Below are 15,413 nucleotides of genomic sequence, written 5' to 3'. Positions count from 1 at the left end.
CTTAGAGGGTTGGGCACTTGGGAGCCAATCTCTTAATGTTTTTTCTCTTTTAAAACATAAATTTTCTGAGGTTTTATCACTGTAGGACATGACTTCCTGTGGCTAATTTACCAACGACTGAAAACAAAGGTGAAATAAGATATTGATTGTAGGTACATTTTAAAAGAACATATTAAAAATCCTTCAGGCTAAAAGTAGTTTTTACGAATGGTTGAGTGCTCATTTACAGAGACATTACATGAAATGCCTTCCCAAAGTAGTTCTGTCCCTAATAATAATTGTTAAGAGAAGAAAAAAAGTACTAAGATATAAGCGAAATATAATAAAATAGAATTTTATACATAATAAAATGTAAAAAAATAGAATGTAAGGACTGCAATATACAGTGTAAACAGAGAATATATAGAGGTAGGTTACATTGCAGTATTGTGTGTGTATGTATGCATGGATGGATCGATGAGAAAAACATGTTCATCATTAATCTATAATTGTAAACATACTGCAAATTTGATTAAGCGTTGTGCTAGTCTGTGCCCCTAAATTTTGATGAAGATGTGTGAATTGTCACAACAGACAAATATCAGACCTGAATTTCAGAATGAGTCAGTGTTTCACAGGGGAAATGAGAATCTATTGCTAGCATCCTCCAACTGAAGTGAAAAAGCACTTTTAGCCTTGTTATGGTCTTACAGTAAAGCTGAAAGAGCAAGAAAGGGTAGCAGCATTTGTTCTGTCTGCTAACACTTCCTCAATAAGCATCAGGCCCAGCTGGTGCAATTGTGAGCCTTTGGCTTTGCCTCATCTCTTAATATAATTTCAGACTATTAAGACGCTATGTTTCAGCGGCTGCACACATGGACACGTTCAGATCACTCAGGGACACAATCTTGCTTTTAACCAGCTTTTAAGGACACACTCTCTCTCAAACACATTGTACATCATGGATAAAGTGCATGTCGCACCGACAGACTATTAGAGGGCACGTTATTATATATGATATGACTGGTGTCCTTGAACTGTTAGCCAAAAAATCGAATTTGCAAAACTAAATTAGATCAGACATGACTTGTTTGACAAGTTTGCATCATTACATTTGCATTGGAGCTGCACTGCTAAGGCAATGTGGTTAACAAGGGATCAATATTCCTGAGACCTTGATACAAAGGTAACTATAAAATTACAATAATAATTCAATAAAACAGTAGAGGCAGCCAACTCATGTCTATTTTTAAATATATAAGCAAGTCACACAAGTGTCAGAAATCACACAGTAAAATGTAGTTGAGATCACTAAACAACTCAATTTATTTTGGTGTATGTGGTTAGATATGGAGATAACAGCATGCTAATTAGTATAAGTCTCTATTATGTGTCCAATATAAACCTCTTTATCTGACTGATAACATCAGGGGAAATGTATAAAAATTTACTTTAAGTCCTAGTGTCAAATTTAAGCTATTCTTCTCTAACTATGACAGCCGTTTAGATACGTTTTGATCTTGATTTTTAATGCACAAAAGTATTTCAAATGTAATTGTATTTAAAGTTTACCAGGTTCCTTTAGTTTCTGAGCTGCGGTCAGCTAAAAATGACGCTTCAAAGTCAAAGTAGGATCATGAGGTTAAAATGGAATATGAGTATAGAAACAAGGAGGTGGCTTTAATATTATGGCTGACAATAATATTAACACAACGCTCAATCAACACTCTCTGAAAAGCCTTTGACTGAAGACCTTATGTCCATTTCTGTGTCTCGGGTCATATTATTTAACCAAAAGAAACGACACACACCATGGCCATGTGACACACACACACAGTCAGGCTTTTACATCAGTCAGTGGCCGGTGTACTCAGTGTTGACAGTAATGCAGCCAATGGCATTGAGAGAAAAGACTGATGATGCACTAAGGGTTTACCTCCTTCAGCCAGCTTCAGAATACCACAGTAAAGTAAATAAATTAGTCATAATAAAGAGTAATCTATGAATGATACAAACCAAGGATGGAAATGGTTAAACATTAATGGACTACTAATAATTTTTTTTCCACCAAATCCATCTGTTATTTGATCTTTAACCCCATATGTATTTATTTAATTATTTCTTGGGCTAGAACAAATGATCATGCCCCTACCTGACACTTGGCATTGGACAAGGTGACTTATACACATGGGGAGCTGTTAAAGAGCATCCTGTCTCATTTCACTGCACTTCATTTCATTTTAATACTAAGGAGTTTACACCAGCTGTGTACGCACAATTGAACCTCTTTGTTCACAGTAGGTTGCGTGTCATTTATAATGACATGAACCATCTTACGTAGTGCATGCTTAATTTAGCATTGAGCCAAGTGGAAAAAGATCTAGAAAAGCCATTGGTGTAACATCTTTTTCTGCCTGTTACACATTCTTACTGTAAAAATGGAACAGTGGGTTAGACTTTCATGCAGTGGCTGTGCTTCACTGTTAAATACAGCAAGTGCAACCCTGATGGAATATGTTTTTCTCACCTCTCCTACTTCTTCCTGTTAAACGAGACTCTGCTACTGTTCTACAGTCTCTTGCTGCACTTACAGTAACAGGTCCTTGACTGTAGTATTTTATATTTATGAGGTGGTAGTACTTTACCTTACAGTGCTTTATTTTCACAGTATGGTTGGTATGTATTCCAAGCCAAAGCCTTCTCACAATGTTTGTCTAAGGATTGTCTAAAATGGAACATGCAAAACCATGCAGCAAAAGCAAACCCATTGAAAACAAATACTCCAGCTAACTTCTTGTGAAATCACTATACAAGCTCCTTATAGATGTGGCCAGCTTAACATTCAAAAGATATCAGACACTTTCTCTATATGTAGCCATTTCATTCCACTCAAACAACACAATGATTGGCATAAAAGTTTGGCACAATTAAGTCTAAAACCTCCCTCTTTCCAACCTCTGTAAGCCTCACTTCAAGGAATAAGCAGGAAAAGAAGAACAGACAGAGATACAAGGAAGAGAAAACAGAGGTGAGAATTGGAGATGTGAATCATGACAATGGAAGACACAGAAGGAGACAAATAATCTGGAGATAGCCAGGGCAGCACGCAGTAGGTAACCATCATCTCACTGACATCAAGAGAAACAGCAGGTATTGGCCATGCTTCTGAGAAAATCCAATTTACACAATGCTACCAGGCTGGAAGTGTGAAGGCAGCACATGTTTTCCCTGAGAAACATTACCTCTTCTTTTTGAACTACCACTTTCAAAATGCCAGTGGACAGCTCAGCATGCTTGAAGGAGAACACTACTGCTCAGTTTTGTGATATTAGCTAACAGACACTGAGCGATGGGGCCAGATATAACGTCATGGACTCCCAGCCTTAGAGCGCCGAGTTTAATATTTCACTACAATGTAACATTTGACTACAATTATACATTTATTCATTTTTATACATTGTTAAGTTTAAAGAAATGAGGATGTGGCCAATGCTTCAAACATACTGGAAATACACTGATAGCATCTAAGCAGATTATGTCATCAGAAAAAATAAAGTGGGATGTTTGCAAGGTTTGCGTGTGGATATGAGTAGATATGTGTGGTTATGATTCATTTCCAGGCATTAAATATTACCTCTGCCATACAACATAATACGACGTAATATGACACTGCTTCTTGCTGCAAGAAAAACATCTGGGGCACCACTGTCCCGGAATACACCCCAGTCTAGATGTCATTGCTGGGAGTCTGAAATCTTACATTTTTATGTCTGACTGTATCCTAGGGGTCTGTGCAATATTTATACAGAGACAACATCCACATCTGGCAGCAAAGGGTATGAATAAACAAATGCCATAACAACAGAAACTGCCTTTAGTAGCGTACTGTATTAACCTTTCAATTTTAAGTGGTAATAGTACAGAACCCTGCTATAAAACTTTAAAGATGGCATATGAAACAAATTTCTAGTTTAGTAGCTTTACACACTGATTTAGGAAACTGGTCACCAACATGTAGACTGTGAAATAAGACCACCCAGTCAGTGCTTTATGGGTTGCCTAAGTCAGAAAACAGGATAAAATGAGTGGTTTTGACTTTTCTTCACATCTGACTTTAAAGCCTTTAGAAGGGTATCATCCGCCTTGTAGTCAAAGTGTCTCGTGTGTATGTGAGACGCTGATACTGGTAAAAAAAAGACTCAATGACAATGGAGAAATCCAAACATAATGAGAGCATTCATTCATTATCTGTAAGCGCTTATTCAGGGTCGTGGTGAGTCCAGAGCCTACCTGTAATCATTGGGCGCAAGGCAGGAATACACCCTGGAGGGGGCGCCAGTCCTTCACAGGGCAACACAGACATACACATTCACTCACACACTCACACCTACGGACACTTTTGAGTCGCCAATCCACCTACCAACGTGTGTTTTTGGACTGTGGGAGGAAACCGGAGCACCCAGAGGAAACCCATGCGGACACAGGGAGAACACACCAACTCCTCACAGACAGTCACTCGGAGTGGGAATCGAACCCACAACCTCCAGGTCCCTGGAGATGTATGACTGCGACACTACCTGCTGCACCACCGTGCCGCCCCATAATGAGAGCAGAAAAGTGAAATATTATAACTACATGCCAACAATGAGAGTGGAGAAGGAAGGGAACCAAACTAAACCAGCTAAAACCAGAGTTCCTGTGTGGCTCGCTTGACACTGCTGCTAGCTTGGGTGTGAGCTGTGAGTCACTCGCCATTTAAAGGAGAAATCGCTGAAACAGGTTCTTAGGAAATGGTGCTGTGTTGTTTGATCATTTAGCAAAGACCACAGGGAACTGTGTTAATATGTGGAAAGGTTCATTATTGTCCCCTTAACATAACCATGTCTTAAAAATGTCATAACAGATATTGTACGCTGTCATGCATTGACAGATTCTGATTGATTTTTGTAAGATTCTGTCTGCGCCATTTGATCACTGTTCTCTTTTTAACATAATTTAAAAATGTCCTAAAATATAATGGTGTACAGACCACTGACTTGACTACAATGTAAGTATGTCATTCCTTTTCCTGTAATTTCTTCATGTACTTATGCAAGCAGTTTGTTTTCTCGTTCAAGTGTGGTGAGCTGTCCAATTAGAGTTGTTCATTAGAAGGAGTATAGAGAGAGAAAAAAAACCCAGAATACGTCGTACCTGGTTGTATGTCACGCGAGTGCAGGGCTTTAGTCCAGAACTGTTTTTGAGGAATCTAATACCTCCCTCCCTCTCTCTCTCTCTCTCTCTCTCTCTCTCTCTCTCTCTCTCTCTATTCCCCATGGTGTTATGAGACAGATTTAGTTTTGTCTAAGCCTAGCTCCCCTGCCATCTCCCAGAGGCTTAGTGCTCTACAGAGGAGGAGGTGGGTTTTTCAGCTCCACCAGCGATGATCTGAGCCAAAAGCCCCCTGGCGCTGTGTTTATGTTTGTGTGAAGAGGCCGAGCGAGACAGAACAGCTGAATCCTCTGTTTGAATGAGCGTCCTACGAGCCCCTGTTTTCTTTTCTCATTGTCTCCATCCTGAACAAAGAGGGTACTGACCCCTCCTTTCTGTTGTCCGCTTTCTCGCAAGGAAACTGACCTAAATAAAGCCGATCAAAGAGAGTATAAAAATACAGTGGGAACATGATTTAGGAGATTTCAGGATCAATCATAGCGGTGCAGCTGAAGACCACAGGCTTCGGCCATGTTTGAACCTAGAAGACTCAGAACTCAGACTGCGTTCTTTAATCATTTTACAGTTTTTTCATGATTTGTTTTTATTTGCTGGAGCCACTGGGCCAAATTCCTGGAGCCCAGGCTTACAGTCATTCACCTGAATGTTGTGCTGATGTTAAATAATAGACTGTTATATCATGTAATTTATATGAGGGCTGCAGTGGAAATAAGCTCTAGGGCTTCTGCTTTGTTTTTGCTGTGCATTCGAAAAAAACAAAAAAAAACAAAGACACTCAATCTAGCAAGATAATGTGATACAGAGAGTTTTCACTACAGATGCTTTTGTAGTCATCCTTCCTTGGGTTTATTTCTTTGATCAAACCTGTCAGTAAATGGGTAATCTTGGCCTATGGGACATTTACAGCATTTGGCCATCACACTTATTCTATTCTGTTACAGGGCTAACAAACCATTAAGAGACAAAACCGCTACTCTCCTGGATGGAAGGCACAGTCATATTCACTACAATATGCCATTTACAGTCTTCCTTCTAATTGGTTTAAAAGCTGAAACAAACAAACTTCGATTTAGGCCTAATGAAGAAGTACACTTACTTTCCACCTCCGCTCACCTACTGTGATATTTTTCCATTTGAGTCTCAGAAAGACTACAAAGGCTCTTCTGAAACTTCAAAGCTTCGTATAAAAAAAAACATTAGGCATGGCCACCAAAATCTATAATCTGCAGCTTTTGCAAACACCGGAATCAATGTTATGAATCCTGACATTGCTGCTATTCATATTACAGCTATGGCCCATGCGGCTTTAATACTGAAGACATGAAACAAGCTATTAGTTTATTGACACTGTAATTATCAAAGCATCTCACACTGCCCTCACATGTGTGAGTGTATGGGTGAAAGTATCCTCATTAATGCTCCATCATTCAATCTAAGTGAGTCAAGCATTCCATTAATAAGGGCCCTTAGCGATCAATGGCTTTTGGAGAATCTGACATTTAAAACGTGAGCTACGTGCTGAACAATGATTGGAAGAGCGTGCTACTAATGCAAGGAGTGTGTTGCGGATTTTGTGCGTCTGTTTGTGTACCACAGGGTGTTACCCTAGGTAACAGCCCCATCCCTGGAGGGCTTTGCTTCATCGTTACCATGGTGACAGCAGGACCGTCCACACTCCTGTTTACCTTCTGTCAATTTCCCTGCCCTTGGACTGTTAATTCCATCCTCGGGCGTTAGACACAAGACACTCTCACAGGCGCAGTCACATTCGCATTTGACCAATGCACAGGACTAGCCCTTTGCAAATGACCCCAGACACATCAGGCTACAAATGTAAACAAAAGCATATTAACATAACTTTCATGTCCACCCACAGATGCAAGTAAACAAAGGTAAGAAGGAAGAAAGCGGCTCCTTGTTTAGTCTCAGACTAAGCCAAGACTAAACAGGACTTTGAGAGGTGGAAAACAATTTGCATTTCTGCATATGATATGACTAAGATCAAGCCATGTCTGAGAAACTGGACCTGAATATTTTGAAAATGGCTTTGTCAGGGGAAGGTTCGACAAAATTTGGACACAAGTATTGGTCAAATAACTTTGCATTTTTTATATGTAAAATACATTTTCAGATTTTAAAAAAGACAATAATTACTTTTCAAATGAATACAGCACCGTGAACGCAGCAATTACACCCTGCTTAATTCAGAAGAATATTTTGTCCTGTCTTTTTACAGTATTGAATAGCTGCATGTATTAGAGACTTCCTGGATGAATATAACATTAGCTGTAAAGGACTAAAGACTATAAGATTATATACACAAAAGATTTCAATGAATTGTCGGGTAAAAAAAAGAAAGAAAATATATTCTCTTGACTATTTTCATAACTGTTAGGAGTGAAACATTTTAGACAAGCATAAAATATTCTGTGTATGTATTTAATTTTTTGTTCCTACACATATTTACAACATCATTTAAGGTTTAAGGTGGATTCGAGCACTGAAATAAACACTGTTAAAAATTTAAGTGAACAGAGTGGGGAATTTTGGACTCTGGCCAGAACACATTCTTTTCTGTACAAGCCGTCATGTTTGTTGTTAAAGATTACACCAAGCAACTAAACCATCACATTTGAGAAGCCAGTGTCAAACAACAACACTAAAATATTTACAAAAGCTTAGCCTGCTTTCTGACAGATTGAAAAAAAAACAACAACATGATTTTAAGGGAAGGATATGCTTTGGAACAGGTTTTCTCTTTTTATATAATAATAAAGGTAGCACAGAAATGAGGGCTCCCAGAGATACCAGTGCCCCTCTATTCCACCATCAACAAACTTAAGTGATTGTCTGAGCGCTGTCTGATGTGATACAGATACTGTCCTTGCCTGCCTCTTGTCTGCCCAGCTTTGACCACGAGACAGCACCAACACAGCCTCCAGAACATATTACAGGATTTGCGGATTCTGCTCATCTCTCATTGAGCATGAGACTGGACTTTAACTGGAACTGTTTACTCTTCACATGCTCGAATCTTCTTTATTAACACAGCTATCAACACAATCAGGACATGGCAAAATAGACTGCTATAGAATCCCTGGAACTCTTCAATTCATCATTTGCACCTGACTCTGTTTGTACACTGCTCTCGGTGAGGACCAGAGGAGTCTGGATTCCTCTCAAGGGTTCTTCCTCAGACTCTGAGGAAGTTTGTCCTTGCAGCTGTCACCTTGGTGGCACTCACTGGGACTCACCTGGAGTTCTGTAAAGTTTTAGCTATAATATTTACTTCTAAATTAGTTGTAAAATGCACTCCATAAATAAAATTGAATTGAACAAAATTACATTTTTAAAATTTGGAAACTCAACCTATTGACACTGTGTAAAAAGAAAAGACATTCTTTAATTTTGTTGATTTTTAATTTACTACATCATTTGAACAGTGTAGCTGTCCTTCACATTGTGTGAACATTTCATGATGAATGGATCAAAAGAAATCAAAAATCTTTTACATCAAAATTGAAGAAGGATTATTCCTTCTCATATGAACTTACTATTTTGGAGATACATGTTTTGTTTTAAACAGCAATGATATCATCTGATATTTGCATCTGACTGTTTGTTGCTCCTGAAGACAGATAACCTGAAAATCATTATAAACTGATCAGAAGATATTTATCAGTGCTCTTTTGCATTTATTTCCTGATTACAGATCAGATCCCTTAACCTCAATGTACATGCCACACACACACACACTCACACACGCTCACACACAAACACACACAAACACACACATATGAGTCAACATGCACACAAGTACAAACTGGCATGTTTATGACTTTGGCTTGAATGGGCTTTGGATCACAGGTCTGGATGAAACTGAAGCCCGACCCCAATGTGAAGGTTCAAGTGGGTAAATTAAATGATGTGCTTGGTTCATACCAACTCTGGGTTATCGCAGACAAGTTTATACAGGGATTTACTAGGAGTTGATTGTTCTACACTGAGTTTAATGTTCTACACCACAAACCGTTATGTTAGTTTACTTTTGTCTTTTTGACAATACTGTGGAAATACAGTGTAATTGTGAATCTGGGAATGCAATCATCTGCTTATCCTACATTCACACTAGAAGGAGACGGTGCTACAGGTGACCACTGGGTTCCAATGAGAGCAGGCAATTTAGAGCCGTGATTTGGCGACAAACAACAAGCGACAGAGTAACAAGCAATAAATTGAGCTGAGATTTCTTTAACTTATAAAAATGATTTACGATGCAGTGTTGCAGCAGAATTAAACTATCGGCTCCAACAAGTCCTCAGACAAGTCACAGAGGTCCCCAGTGTTGGCCTATGGCACCCTTAGAGTTGTATATAATAACTAACATATATAACAGTAGATACTAACTGCTGTTTCTTCTTTGTGTGTTTGGTATGAGGTGCCTGCATATGTTCAGAGGCAATTCTAATAAAAATGTCTTGTGAAAACTTGACACTGTACACAGCCATAAGCAAAAACAGTAGTGACACGAACACATCCACAAGATACAAACGTGTGATGTCATAAGAGACTTGACGCCTCAGGTGTGAGCAGAGCGTCAGACTGAACTTCGGAGGCATGGAGAAACATTCTTGCAGATTTCTCTGTCCTAAAAAGTCCTATGTCCTAAAAAGAAGGGGTTGACACTGTCATATGACATCTATTTGCAAGTGGCTGTTTAATAAATATAAATTTCTGGTTATTTTTTGCTCCCTGATGTGGAGAAACTATTATAATTATTTTAGTCTGGGGGTATAAAAAGAAGTAGGCCTAGTGATGTCACTTTCTTCAAATTAGCATATAATTAACTGACCTTGGTGTTGGGCACACTGTCCTCTTTATATCCCCCTATCTCTGCTTTTCTCTCTCTCCCTTCTTTCTCTCTTGCTTTTTTTCTCTTTCTTTCTCTTGTGATTTGACAAGGGGTTATCTTTCCCCTTAGTTAAATCAAAAAACACAGAGATGACCTCTACCCCTCTACACCTTTCTCTCTCTCTCTCTCTCTCTCTCTCTCTCTCTCTCTCTCAGGGTAAAGCCTCAGGCACTGGGCATGGCAGCTACAAACAAGACAGATGAGAACAATAAAGCAGGCAGCTGCCTGACACCTCATTTGAACTGCGTGGAAGATGAGTGTGTGTGTGTGTGTGTGTATGTGCAAAACAGCCCAGTTTAGTGATAAGGCCATTGCTGATGAGCTTCATCCCTAAGGAAATGAGGGGAGAATGGGGTGCTTTTATATTTAATTTAACACTTTTATTAAGAGAACAGGCTCTGCTTCCTGTACCATCTTTACTCAGGGGACACAGAGAGAGAGAGAGAGAGAGAGAGAGACAGTGAAATGTCAAAGTGAAAAGGAAAGTGATTTGACTACCGTGTGACCATTTGCATTTATACTCTCAGTGCACAGATGTTTGCATGTGTGTGTTTTACAAACAAATGTGTAAATGTTGCATACATTTCTAAAGTTATGCAAATTTATGCCATGTATTATGATGTAATATGTTAGCAATATAATATTTTATTTACATGTTATCATCGATTTACAATATTTCCTTTGAGTATATTGGGGTACATTGTAGACATTGTAGTCATTACTCAAAGATGTTTCATTATTAAAAAGTGTTATTTGTCATATTTAGTTGAATGCAGTGTTGTTAAATGTCAACTTGTAAATAAAAATGATGATCAAAGTCCAATGAGAGAGTAAGGTTGGAATATTATAAAATGGGAAATGTAATACATGAAAGGTGGTCTCTGATTTTGCACAGTGTTGAATGTATAAGTGTGATGTGTATTTTGAATGTGTGTGTGTGTGTGTGTGTGTGTAAATAGGAGTGACTAGGCTCTATGTCTGTGTGTTAAATGGTAATTAGCTCTCTCTCTGTGCTTTTCTCTTAGAACTAATGACCTCAGTGGCAAAGGCATGGATGACTGCTCTGACCTTTTCTTCGCCTCAGATTAAGTTCAGGTAGTATGTGTGTGTGTGTGTGTGTGTTTGTGTGTGTGGATGAGAGAAGACCAGTCATTTGGCCATCCCCTAGATTAAAACCCCTTCTTATATCTGTGATAGCAATAAAGGATACCAGAGTTCAACCTAATCACAATCGTTCACATCTATAGCATGTGACTGATTACTATAGATTTTCTATCACTGTGTAAAAGATGCACAAGGCTTCCTGTATTATCGGATGCACTGTTATTATTTTCCATTGAGTGCACAAGTTCATTCCGGCCCCGTCCACATGAATCTATATGTTTTTGAATAAATTGACACAACACATTTGTTTCTGTCTGTATCAACTGAGCAAGTGTCCAAATAACAAGGCGAGTTACTGGGGTGGTCCCTGAATTTTGCTTTATTGCACATTACAATGCAGTTGTGGGTTAGCCAGAAAGCACTGCACTCAGTGATTTTATATCCCCATAACCGAAGGTTCAGCTCTTACTGCAAATTATACTTTTGGACCAGGCCTCTTTGAGCTAGCAGATAAAAACATATTTTCAAAAACCTATAATAGTGTGGAGGAATGTTTTTGAAAATGGAGAAAAAACCTACATATTTAAACATGTCCATATATATATATCCTATGATTTTTTTGCCATGCAGAAGTGAAGAATAAAATGGATTTTAGATATGAAGATGGAAATGCACAGAATATGAAAAAAACAAACAAACAAACAAACAAAAAAAAACGTTCTACTCTGCTTGTGAGTCTCAGTTCATCCAGCTTGTTCTGTGGGATATTTGTGTGCAGTAGGCTAGGAAGTGTTATCCTGGAGAGATTTGTTTGCCTCACTCAGACACCTGCTTGCCTTCCTTGCTTCTGTTTACATTCAGTCTGCGTATTCCGGGCTGAGGCAAGGCCATGGTCGGCTGTGGGACTCTAGAACAATGGCCAGTGTGGGATCAGCAAATGCTTGTCTAAATGCTAATTATTTAAAGTTACACAATTTTTGACCTGAAATTTTCCAAATTTATTTCACAACTTCACACATTTGTGAAAAAACAAAAAACCCTAAAAAGTGTTAACAGGTAGAGGACTACTTCAAAATTATATTATAACAGCTCCACACTCACACTATGTACTAACACATTAGTTAAACTGTTCTCTCCTAAATCCTGTTTTAACCCTGGACATTGGCTTCATGAATAAACTGACCACACAATGAAATGTGAAGAAAGGCTCATATTAAGTTAAAGGAGATTAGAGTGAATTATGAGCAGGACTCCAGGGCTGCTGAACATAACAAGGTTAATGTGATTTGTAGCTTTCTGTTTTACTTTTGCAAAAGCGTGATATGTCTTATATGTTCAACAGGAAACAGCCCCCAACCACAAGCCACAATCACACATACCCCCCCACACACACACAGACACACACTGGCACCCAGAAACACACACAGACTCAACGTATTGTCAAAACAGCACGTGTCACTGACCTGCAGCAGGTCTTGTAAGCTGTGGCGATCTTTACTGTAAACCATGGCTTTCTCACTAAATATAAATGTTCCAGTGTCCTTCACAGAAGCTGCGAAAAAAATATCTAACACTTTAGTGGGGCTTTTAATTTCTCACCAGGCCTTGCATGGAAAATATGCACCAGCATATAATAGCTGCCTAATTATTCTCATTACTGAAACTACCTGCTACTAGACTAAGCTTTTTATTATATTCCAGCGCTGTAAGCAGTGGCTGTTTACACGGAGGTGAAAATATCACAGCAAAGCTGGTATGGACACAACACACATTCAAAACATTTTCAGGCATTCTACATTCAACGGTATTCATAATCTTAGAAGTAAATCTGTAGAATCTTCCAAAGCAAAGTGTAGTCAGGAAGCAGGAATGGCACTCTCTACCACGTTTTCTATCACAGCAAAACATAGGCTAAAATATTCCTTTATTATTGGATAAATTGACCAAGCTCAATTTATGGCAGCGACAATGTTTTGTGAAGCACAAAGTAAACCTGGTTGTAGATCAAGAACTTATTTTAAGACAGTTTATAAACCCAGCCCTTAAATTAGGAAATTTCATCAAGTTGGAAAAATACAAGTGCTGGTTTAAGGCATGACGCAACATAAAAGCATGAGAAGAGGTTAATCAAACATTTGCCTTGTGTAGGCATCTGTTGCATCCACTAAATGGTGGTGATTCAGCGTTATGGAAGAATAGAATCTCCGTGGTCCAAAGGGCAAAGTATGACTAAACATTCTGTTGGCAAGCATGCATTACGCCAACTCATCTGTCTAGGATTTTTGTTTTTGTCTTCCTTTCTCACAAAGAAAGTTATTTTTAGCCAATACTCTGATCTTCAAACAATACTTTCTACTTTGTATCATGTGAAAAGAATTGTGCTTTTATTTAGCAAGTTCTTCAACAACAACAACAACAACAACCAGCACAACAACAGATTTACTGTTTCTTCTTTAATACAAAACCAACCAATCTGCAAATGTCTGATATCGGACGTTTGCTTCTATAATTAATTATTATTATTATTATTTAATTAAATGACATCTATATATGTGTGAATAACTTGTTAAGTTTATTATATATATTACCATACAGGCTTCTCTCTATTTACTTGGATAACACACTATAAGTCTTATGGAGGCTGAATGGTGCTATATTACAGCCACCATTAAAGGTTTCCCTTTCACAACACAGTTGTGAGCCTTAATGTAATGTCTGCGACATGCTTAGGTTCAGACACCACATCAGCCTACTCTCCCTGTCTAAGCAGCCCTGTTCAGAGCGAGTGGTTTCATCACCTGTTCCTTTAAATAAGAAAGCCACAGCTCAGTTCAACACGAGAGCCCAGGATTGAGGAGTGAGGAGCAGAACCTCTGGATTTTAGCTATTTTTGCTCCGTTCTCTTTCTTCACCTTTCTTGTTTTCTTTATATTTAATATGTGCTCTTATTTCTCTGCATGTGTTGTGTTTAACCTCGTCTTTGTGCTCTCACATAACTGTGGGTCCAGCGCTGTGCCTGGGAGAGACTCAGACGAGTGGGCGGGACAATTCTAAAGTGGCTGCACTATATTTAAGAAAACAGTACAAAAACAGAACAGCTACTTTTATCCCTACTTAGGCAGTGCACAAATAACTCTGGTTTTGTTTCACACTCTGTGTGTTTGTAGATGCTCTGTATACACAAATGAATGTGCACTAGCACAGAAAAAAAAAAAAGATCTATTTATTTTTAAAAATAAAATGTCCCTTTTAAGGTGAATAAAATAATGGAAAGAACTCTGATTTATAAACACAGCTCAGTATTCACAAAACCCTTATAATAAGTGTGAATCTGGAAAAATGTCTGACTGCTTTCCGAACTAAGAAAAAAATTTAATCAGGTACAAATACAGTCATAACTCCCCTAATCAGAACTTAACAGGCAAATTAACATCATAACAGGCAAATTAACATCTACTGGTTTCAAGCAAGTGTGCATGGTTGTACAATGCTAACAGTTTGCTGCTCCCTTAATCTTTAACTACATGAGCCTCATAACACTGGTACAAACCTAAAGGAGCCAACTATAGACACAAAACATGTCTTTGCTTATTGTATATATTCACGCTAAGAGGAAACCAAGAGTCCACTGTCTAATATAAAATGACAAGAGGAAGCAGGAAGCAATGAGACCCTTTCCTTTTGCGTATTGTTTATGAGGTTAATAGATGCACTAAGCACTTTAGCTCCCACATATGAGCATGGCAGGGCCTCGGTCTTAATCCCCTTGGGCTTTAACGGACCCTGCACACAAAGACAGACATGGGAACTACCGCTATTACACGCCTACACATCCACAAACTGTACATGTGCTCCAAAATACAGGCCTCGGCACTCACATGTGTCCGCACACGCATACACAGTGTCTGTTTTAAACTTTGTGTAATCCCAAGATATAGGATCATATTTATGTCTTAAATGTATTATACATATGCAAGTGTCTGTATCCATTAAACCTAACCACAACCTAGCCTAGGCAAGACTGGATTTTCATTCAAAATTTGTTCTGTGAGCTTTTGTTTTACACAGACGCATTTTGTCCTTCTTGCTCATGATTTCACACCATTTCCAAGTTAATTATTTTGCTCCCATAAATAGAGGGTCATTTTGTGTCCAATTACTATGTGGTCATTTTTCCTCTGCGGAGCGGGGAGCATTTGAATCTCCT

At 38.6% G+C, this 15,413-nt stretch overlaps 1 protein-coding gene across 4 annotated transcripts in view; it reads right to left on the bottom strand.

The window, feature by feature from the left end:
• The window catches only part of specc1 (sperm antigen with calponin homology and coiled-coil domains 1), a 117,737-nt gene that overhangs the window by 18,017 nt on the left and 84,307 nt on the right, over nt 1-15,413 (bottom strand). The window lies entirely within an intron of this gene.

The sequence above is a fragment of the Hoplias malabaricus genome, chromosome 2 (genome assembly GCF_029633855.1).
Source record: "Hoplias malabaricus isolate fHopMal1 chromosome 2, fHopMal1.hap1, whole genome shotgun sequence".
NCBI lineage: Eukaryota > Metazoa > Chordata > Actinopteri > Characiformes > Erythrinidae > Hoplias > Hoplias malabaricus.
The sequence above is the reverse complement of the archived record's forward strand: the minus strand, read 5'-3'. Positions and strand labels throughout refer to the sequence as shown.